We start from the raw sequence: 9,975 nt of genomic DNA on the forward strand, positions 1-9,975 counted from the left end.
ACGAATCACTCATGTAGCCAATCTTCCCAATTTAGTCTATATTTTACAGGGCTGCTTTAGGCTATTAGATAGGCCACATGACAACTTTGATTCTTCAGGTTTGAATTCAAGGTTTGATTCTGAGAGTATCAATATATTTTTGTTACATGTGTATTTCTACATCAAAAGAAATTTTAAAATGTGGACTATAGAATTTGTCCTTTGAGCAAACAATGACGTGATTAATAGGTCTCAATGTATACTTTACCGCGAAAAATAATTTGCATCTACGTTGAATTATATCTGTTGAGAGTTGTGTAGAGGTAAGTTGGAGTATCAAATGGTTTTAAATTAAATCTATTATAAATATTACACAGTTCTATTTGTTTACCAGTTACTTATTTACATATTGAAAAATCATGGGAATGCTTTTGGTCTTATTGTTGAAAGAATTAGAATAATATACTCATATGGTTTAGATGCTACAGTTGTCAAAGTAAGGCTCCTTCAGTGTTCCCCAATATGCATGTCATAAGAGCTCATATATGTGAATTTTGTCAAATGCCATTGGAATTTGAGGTGGTGAGAAAGCTTATAATAGTCCTGGAAAATGAGGTAATTTCACTGTTGATATGTTATGCCTAATTACGATTGTAGTCATTTTTCTACTTCTATTTGTTGCGGCATAAATTACATCCTTCGGGATCTGGTCTTGGTTTCAGTGATATTCTAAACAAGATAGCAGAATGTGATCTCCCGTTTGTTGGTTTGGAGCAGAGTACAGAAGGAACACATGATTGCAAGGGAAATACGGGGAGATCGGAGGTCATGAATTTTGCCCAACATTGTCAAGAGTTTAATGAACTAACAATACATGATTTCAAGGGACATACCAGATCCTAGTAATTTGGCGGAGTAGTTGAAGATCAAGGTTCCGTAGAGCTGTTAAAAATTCATGTTATCATTTTTGAAGATCACCTTGATGATGAAGATGCCGGCTTGGTCAGATGGTTTAGGGGCTGAATTCTAATGGCATGGTTATGAGGTGGTGTTTTGTTGTCATGTAGTCATTTTTCATATATTTTTTTGATTTTGTAAGCTTATGTGATATTTAAGTTTTAGTTGTAATTGATTATTGATAACTCCTGTATTTATGTGTCATTTTTACATATAGCAGGTCCAAGAGGAAAAAGTCAAAAATTCAGTATAAATAATATTCTTACTTATGAGAAATTTAGGTACAATTTAAAGTTTTTTGTTAATCGTATGAATAAACCTCATTTTCTTTAATAAAATGATTTTTTATAATTTTACTTTTTCTTTATTTCTTAATTTAAATAATGACTATTTTTTACGTATTTTTATTTATTTGAAATAAATGTAAGTGCTCACCCATATATATGTATATATATTCAAAAATCATAAATTTAATAATTTTAGTCTTTAAATCATAGTACATTATTACTTATTTTATTCCAAAAATATTCACAAATTTAATAATTTTTAGTCCGCTAATCTAGAAAACAGTTTAATTATTTTATGTATGAGATATTGTCCTTTTATTTTGACCATTTTTAAAGTGTCAGGCTATTAAAAGTTAGATATACTATTTTCCATGCATATGACTATATGACTTTTTTCATAATATTTGAAAATTGATATTTCTATTTTCCTGGAAGAAATTTGTTTTAGTTTTGTTTATTATCACTTTTATACATTCACTTATTTTGGGATACAATTTGTGTGTGCATATATTTATACATTCATAAAAATCAAATTTATGAATATTGATTAAAGTAAGTGTTATCGTTATTTTATAGTATGTATAGTTTATGCTTCCTACTTATTAATATGATTTTTAGTATAGTAAAAATGTGTCTGCCTAAGTGTAAGGGTGGGTTAGGATTACGATCCTTGCATGGTTTTAATCTGGCCCTACTTGGGAAGCATATTTGGAAGTTTATGGCTCAGCCTTCCTCGCTGGTGGCAAGATTTTTTAAGGCAAAGTACTTCTCCAATTGCACCATTTTACAAGCAAAAAAAGGTGCTGGAGGAAGCTATGTTTGGAGTGGAATCTGGGAAGCAAAATAACAGTTGCGAAATGGTTTTAGATGGGTTCTAGGAGATGGATGCACCATTCGGGCTTTCCAAGATCCATGGTTGAGAGGTGAAAGCGATTTTAAAGTTGTTGATCATCATAGGAACAATGTCAGGAATGAGAAAGTTTGTGACTATTTCTGTCCAAACATTAAACAATGGGACGTGCAGAAGGTAGAACAGACCTTTCATCCTGATGATGTTCACTGTATCTTACAAACTTGCATCCCTCAGACTGCGAGAAATGACAGATTAGCTTGACCGTTAACGGGTAATGGGGTCTATACAGTTAAATCAGGCTACAGATTCTGGCAAATGTCGCAAAGGAACTCAGAGCAAGGGCATGGTAATAATGGTTGGAACAAAATCTGGAAGCTCCAAATACCTCACAAATCAAGAGTTTCTATTTGGCGTCTCTGCAAGAATAATATCCCAGTAAGGACTCTTTTAAGCGGTAAAGGCGTCCAAACTCCAGTAACTTGTCCTATGTGCAATAGAGATGAAGAGCATGTATTACATCTATTTTTTGACTGTGAGTATGCAACCTGTTGCTGGAAGAAAGTAAACTTGAACTTTGATATGTTGGGAATTGAATGTCTAGCTGATTGGCTATTGGAGAAACTGAAGACAGAAACGAATGATAAGCTGATTATGATCACAAAGGTGCTAACAGGAATTTGGTTTGCAAGAAGTAAAAGGGTATGGGAGGAAAAAACTTTGAAGGCCAACATAATTATGGAGATGAGTGCAAAGCAGGTAGATGATTGGCAGGAGTTTAACTCTAAGTCTCTGGTAAGCTGCCAAAGCATTAATTCTGAGCCAAGAAGCATGATAAGGTGGGAGCCGCCTGATAGAGGATGGGTAAAATTAAATGTGGATGCTTCTGTTAAGGAGGGCGAACCAGATTTTGCTGTGGGTATGGTGATCAGAAATGAGTATGGTCAGTTTATCGTGGGGAAAAACATGAGGATTGCAGGGCGAGTCCAGGTGATGGAAGTTGAAGCGCATGGAGTTTTACAAGCCCTACGTTGGGTGCAGGAAATGGACATTCATCATGTCATTATTGAGAGTGACTCCAGTTTGGTTGTGCAAGCTTTGCTGGTGGATCTAGTGTATTACGTTGAGGTAGGAATGATAATCGAAGACTGCTCCAGATTAGTGAATAATCGTAGTGATGTAATCTTTCGTTATACCAAAAAGCATGCTAACAGGGTTGGCACATAACCTGGCCCGAATTCCCTGTTTGGTAAATTGCTACAATGTTTTTGTAACTCCTCCATGTTGTGTGTTGGAGTTTCTTTCGTTTGATCAGTTTTAATGGAACTTTATTTTTAAAAAAAAAGTATAGTAATATGAAAATAAATTTATAATCTTTTTGAAATATAGCACTATGATTTTAGCAAAATCATATTTAACCTACTAATATTTCTATATTCCAATGTAAAGCTCTCTCGGCCTCTCTTTTTTTCTAGCGGCCGTTCGGGGCTTTCCACCGGTGAAAAACCGGTGGAAAGCCCCAAATCATCTATTTTCCTTACTTTGTTCGTGTTTTTCAATAATATCCCTCTCCGGGTAAGGATTTTTATCGTTCAAGATTGTTATTTTTATTTGATAAAATCTTTGTTGGGTGAGATTTGTTCCCAATTTATTTGGGTTTTATTTATTCTCTACTTGTGAGAGTTTAGTGTGGTGTGTTTTTTGATGTGTTTTGGTGTGATTCGATGTCCAGGACGTTAGATCTGCCGGATTTTCAGAGCTTTGATTCAGTGATAAAGATTTATATGGGATTGCAATTACGATCGATAGCTCAAACTGGTTTTGATGAAGCCTATACATGTGTATATATCAATTTCAACAAATCACTTGATTGTGTCTTCATAAAGACTAAATTAATCAGCGATATGATCTGTTTTATGTTTGTTCGACTCGATTGTTCTCGTAGATGCCGTATGGCTTTTCATTATTGAATTAATTCTGATTTTTTTCAAAAAAAAACATGTCTACAAATGTAATGGTGTAAAAATATTAATATATTTTTAATATTAATATATGAGATCAATTAATATTTGATTGAACTTTAATATTTAGGGATTGTTTGGGTTTTCCTAAAAAATATACTTTATAACTTAAAATTGAAAATTACCGTGTAAGTAATATAACTTTGTAACTTATAAGTTAATTAGGTGTTTGAATAATATTACGTAAATTGATAATGTGTTAATTAATATATAACTTATAAGTGAAATATAAAAATTTTAATCATAAATTAATACATATTATAAAAAAATAAATTTATAAATAGCAAATTATTAAAAGTAAACTGTGAGGTAAAATTTAAAATATTTACTTTATGCGCACCTATCTCTTTATTTATTAGATATTTTATTATTAAAATATAAATTATAAAATTTACTATATTTACTTTATTTTAGGTAAAACTTGAATATTTAAAAATTTAGAAACCAAACCAAAATTGAATTATGTACGTGGAGAGGGTAAAATACATATGTGAGAGAAAAAATAAATGAAAATATAAGGTTTTTCAAAAACATTTTCCAATTAATTACGTATATAAGTGGGCTTAGAAGCTCAAATCTCTTTGCAAATCTTGATGTTAAACCCCATTTAAGTTCACCATCCTAGATTTTATTTTGTAATCATTTCTTTAACTTATTCATAATTAAGTTCTCAATCCGTAATTTGACAAAAAAAAAAATTAATTATAATTTTATTCGAGATAGGTATTGTTTCTTTTCCATAAATTTTGTTGAATGACTATCTTTATTTAAATGTATATTTTATTGTGATCTTAGAAAAATATCGTGAGATTGATTTCTTGATCCTAATTCTCAATAAAATATATCTTAAAAAAAATATCAAATATCATCAACAAATATAAAAATGGCTCCCTATTATAGAAAAACCACAATTTTAGCTTACCGTCACTAATTTAATATTATATCTTTTAATTTACATGTTACCATAAAATATAAAATTTATGTAAACATATTATTTTGTGAAAACGATACTACTTTTGATGTTGTAATTTCGATTTGAAACACGAGCAATATTATTATACTTATTTTGTAAATAGATTCCTATAGTTTTATTTAAACACGATCTTAAGATTTTGTATAGAAAAATATTATATCATTTAATAAATTAAATAACAAGTTTTCTAATTAAATTCATGAATACTTTTGATTAAAAAATTGGGGTTGATGTGATAAAATTTAATTATTATTAACATGTATTATTTTTATTAAAAGTTGATTAACAGATTTATATAGTATTCATTGTCAATGGTACATTTAATTTTTAGGTAAAAAACACACTTTTCTTTTTTCATTTGTTTTTTTATTCGTAGCCGCTACCCACATGAACCAACATAAACTGCATAAACACATTTTTTTCTCATATGTTTTCTCCATCTATATCTTATATCTTGGAAAACTATCATAGATGCTAAAAATATACTTGGTGCTAATTTATAAAAAAGATAAAAAGAATAATAGGTAAATATTTTACAAAAAAATATTAGATATATATATATATATTATTATTTGTGTTGATCTTACAAAACGTATTATAAATTTAACCCTTATTTTTTTAATTAGTTTTACGATTCATTATTTGTCGTCTTCAATGTTATTAATATTTAAGGGATAATTACTTGATGGATATGCGGTATATATAATTTATTTTATATAATCTAATAGTTCCTTATAGTTAAAATTTTACAAATTTAAATATTTTTGTATACATTTAATGTAAATTTAATTTTTGGATCTAGGATATTTTCAAGATAACATGTGCGTAATAAAATCATGAAATCATAAATATGTTATATACTTGCTAAACATCTTTCAATATTTAACGGTTTTATTATGATCATGTGAATTTTTATTGTTTTAACTTTTATACGGTATTGAAGTCGTAAATGATATAAAAAATTAAAATTGTCTTAGATAAAAAAATTGTAAGGTTCAAATTTTGGATGCAGGTCAATTTTATTTGTCTTAAAAATATCACGATCATTATGTAGTTGAGTTAGTTTTATGTAGTGTTTTGATAATTTATTATATTGCATATTCAAATAATTAATATATAAATTAATAAGTGTTCGATTATGTTATTAGTTTCTTTTTTTTAATTAATATTACTAATACAAATTTTAATACATTTTATTTTTTTGAAGAAATATAGGCTATATTTGATAATTAGTTTGAATTAGCTATTTTGAGTAACTCAACTTAACAACTTATCTGTTTTGAATAAAACTTACTTATAACCAAGATAACATTTTATTCAAAATTTTCAAATAATAATTTATATAAATTAAAATTAGTGAGTGCAAATTACGGGCTATATAATTATCCTTCTATTACGTAAATGAAAATAATTACATAGATTTATTATATATAAATTAATTATATTCAAATTTACCTAATTTAAATTTAATTAAACTTTGGTATGTATAATCAAAATAATATTTTCATGAATAAATTTGTATATGACAAGAAATCCCCAAGCCATTTGTCGTGTAATTTTCACCATATTAAAAAATAAATTATTATTATCTTTCACCATATTAAAAAGTAAAAGGTTAAGGAAGAGTGGTATTGTTTATCACCTTGAAAAATAAATTTTGAGTAAAGTCTAATATATTATCCACACATATTTTTATACAGTAGATCACTTTACCGATTTTATTTGAAACCACTAAATCACTTTAAATGTCCCATTTGTTGTTATCACAATTAATTGTTCTCTTTCTTTTTGTTATCAATTATTTGAATGTATATTTTTTGGAAATGTGGTAATTTGTACATAATGTTTTAGAGAAAAAAATGTTGATAAAAAGTTTTTTATGCACATAACGTTAATATCCCGTAATTTTTAAAATTAGATTGATAACAGAATAATAGAATAAAAAGGATTAAAAGTAGATAAGGACTAGGATTTAAAACTAAATTAGACTAATGGGCCTAAAATTTGGATCAGATTCTAATATGCATATATGATATAGGGTTTTGTATGGTTATAAATACATCTTATTCGTCTTCTTCATTTTTATTCATAAAATTCGCAGGGCTCTTCTCGACATAAATCAACAATCTTATAAAATTCGTAGAAAATTCATCGCAAGTGAGAATTCGTTGATTCTGGACTTTCCGAAAAGATCTTTTTCGTTCTCTATAACTTTTATATTTCGGATTTTTTAATAAAACATCGTGTAAAGGGTCAAAAAGACTACAAAAGATCTGGACAGAATCGAAATCGTGGAGACATTCGAGATTTTTGATGTTTCATTTTTGATAGGTTGCTAACGACTGATTATGTGTCATAACGTGAAATATTTGTTTGCGTAACTGAGGCAAGTAACTTTCTGTTTGCTCTCTATTATTTGTTTGCCTACATGTTTTGTAAGTAACTACTCTTTGCTCCGTATTACTTATTAACTTACGTATTCTGCAAGTAACTTTTCGTTGCTCTGTATTATTTATTTGCTACATGTTATGTAAATAAATTTTTGTTGCTCTATATTATTTAATTGCCTCCGTGTTCTTTAAATGAATATTCGTTGCTCCGTATATTTTGTAATTATGTGTGATTACATGTTCTCCAATATTTGTTTAGTTGTTATAAGTATGAAATCGATATGTGATTGATAAGACAAATTCAAAGAAATCCCCAGTCTTAGTCATTTATAAAAATTAGAACTCGATCACTGGGTAGTGTGATACATAGAACTTAGAACTAGTTTGCGCACGTTCTGGAACACATCGATACCTTGTCGAGCTTCGGTTTCACTTGACAAGGAACGTAACTAGCCCCATTTCGAATAAGAATAAGAACTCGATCACTTGGGAAGTATGACATAAAGTATAAGTTGTCGGTCACTGGAAAAGTGTGGGATAAGGTGTGATTTAGGACTGTGGGACTTAAGATAAGAATTTGTTATTAAGAATTATTGATTGATTAAGAATTTTGATCATGTGGATTATAGAATGTGTCGTGTGCTTCGCTTTGATAATGGTTGTTGATTATATCATGTGCATCTTTGTTCACCTTGTTATCGAATATATGTGTGATTTTGTGTGATCGGTGTTATGTGTCAAGCATGGTTAAATTGTATTTTCGAAAAACTTTAAAATATTATTTTGAGCCGTTGGACGGTAGTTGCTTGCTGGGTTTCGCAGCTCATCCTTTTAATATTTCAGGTTTCACCTAAGAGTTCAAGTTGGATATCATTGGAATTCGAGGACCTTAGTTTTTTAGTAGATTGACTTTTGGACCACTTCCGTTAGCTGCGCTTTTGTAATAGTCAACTTTGTAATAGACTTTTGGATCACTAAATTGAATTGTATTTTAGTTTTAATATAGAATTAATAGTGTTAGATATATTTGATAATGTCATGTTTAATATGATTTATGTTTAGTTTTCAGATCTTACTTAAACAGGACAAATCAGCACTTATACTGAAGTCAGAACTTAAGTTATCAGTACTTAAGATTCAGGAGATATTTATCAGGAGATAATATCAGGACTTAAAGGAAACTTTCAGATAAGGAAGGCGACTGATTGAAAGGAAAGAAGATCAAGACAAACGTAAGAAGAGATATGCATGAAGAAGGAATTATATGAAGAATGGAATACTTGGAAGAAAAGATAACTGATTGATATATTTTAGGAAGCAGAATTATATTCCATATCAATTAGCGATTATCTTGTAATTGTGTAGTATATAAACACAGACCTAGGGTTTACACTATAAGTGTTATCATTATCGAGAATATTATTCATTGTAACCCTAGTAGCTCTCGTGATATTTGTTCATCACTGAGAGAAGACAGTTCCATATTGTAACAGAGTTTATTAAAATGTACTTGACTTATTTGTGGTTAAAATCTGAAACAGTCTTATTTAAAATCAGAATATGTTTGGGTGAGATATTAACAATCAATATAATTTGGGTTAATGGTACACGTCTTTGCACAGTAATTTTTACTTATTTCTTGTGCACATTAAATCATGTTTTACACTTCCAATGGCTGTTTTTATTCTCATCAGTCTAGGGAGACGAGGTAGAATTATTTCTACCTATAACCATTCAATTTTCCTTACGTCTCTTGGCATTCTATTGGCTATATAAACCAACACCTCATTTCAGCCAACACATCTCTCATTTTCTCTCAAACTCTCAAACTCATTTCCTTTTCTCTCATCACAACCATGGTTCATTACGACTTAGCTCTGAACTATGATACTTTCACTCTCACCATTAGGTGTACAGAATGGCAACAGGAATGACATGTCACTTCCATTCCTGATGAAATTTGGGACTCGGTTCCCCAAGAGGTCCTCACAGACCTCTTGTTCTTTTACATGGACTACCATCGCCATCTTGAGCGACTGGAAGAGGAACGACTGGAAGCTCTCCGACAGTAGGAGCGTATTATTTGTCTTCCTGTTCTTTTTGTTGAGAGTAGGAAGAAGAAATAATTTCTCCTACCTGTTTCTCTTCACCGTCAGTTTTGTATGGCTTCTTAGCTTAGGACAAAAGCTGTTGATGTTAGGATTTGTAGCTTAGGATAATCTTATAATTTTGTGATGTAATTTAAATTTCATGAAATGTATTTGCTCAATATATTAATGAAATTTTATATTTATGCAAGATTTTGTCTCTGAGTCGTTTGATATTCTGATAAATTTTTAAATCCTGATAATAACCATATTCTGATGACCTTTTTAGCTCTGATACAAATCAAGTTCTGATTCTGACGTGGCAGTATTTGTTTACTTGGTTTCTTAATGATCATTCTTTCATTGGTCATATTTTTACAAAATATTGGTCTCGCAGTGAAAATAATTTATTAAGTGGGAACAGTTTTAAA

Source organism: Apium graveolens, chromosome 3 (assembly GCF_009905375.1).
Source record: "Apium graveolens cultivar Ventura chromosome 3, ASM990537v1, whole genome shotgun sequence".
Taxonomy (NCBI): Eukaryota; Viridiplantae; Streptophyta; class Magnoliopsida; order Apiales; family Apiaceae; genus Apium; species Apium graveolens.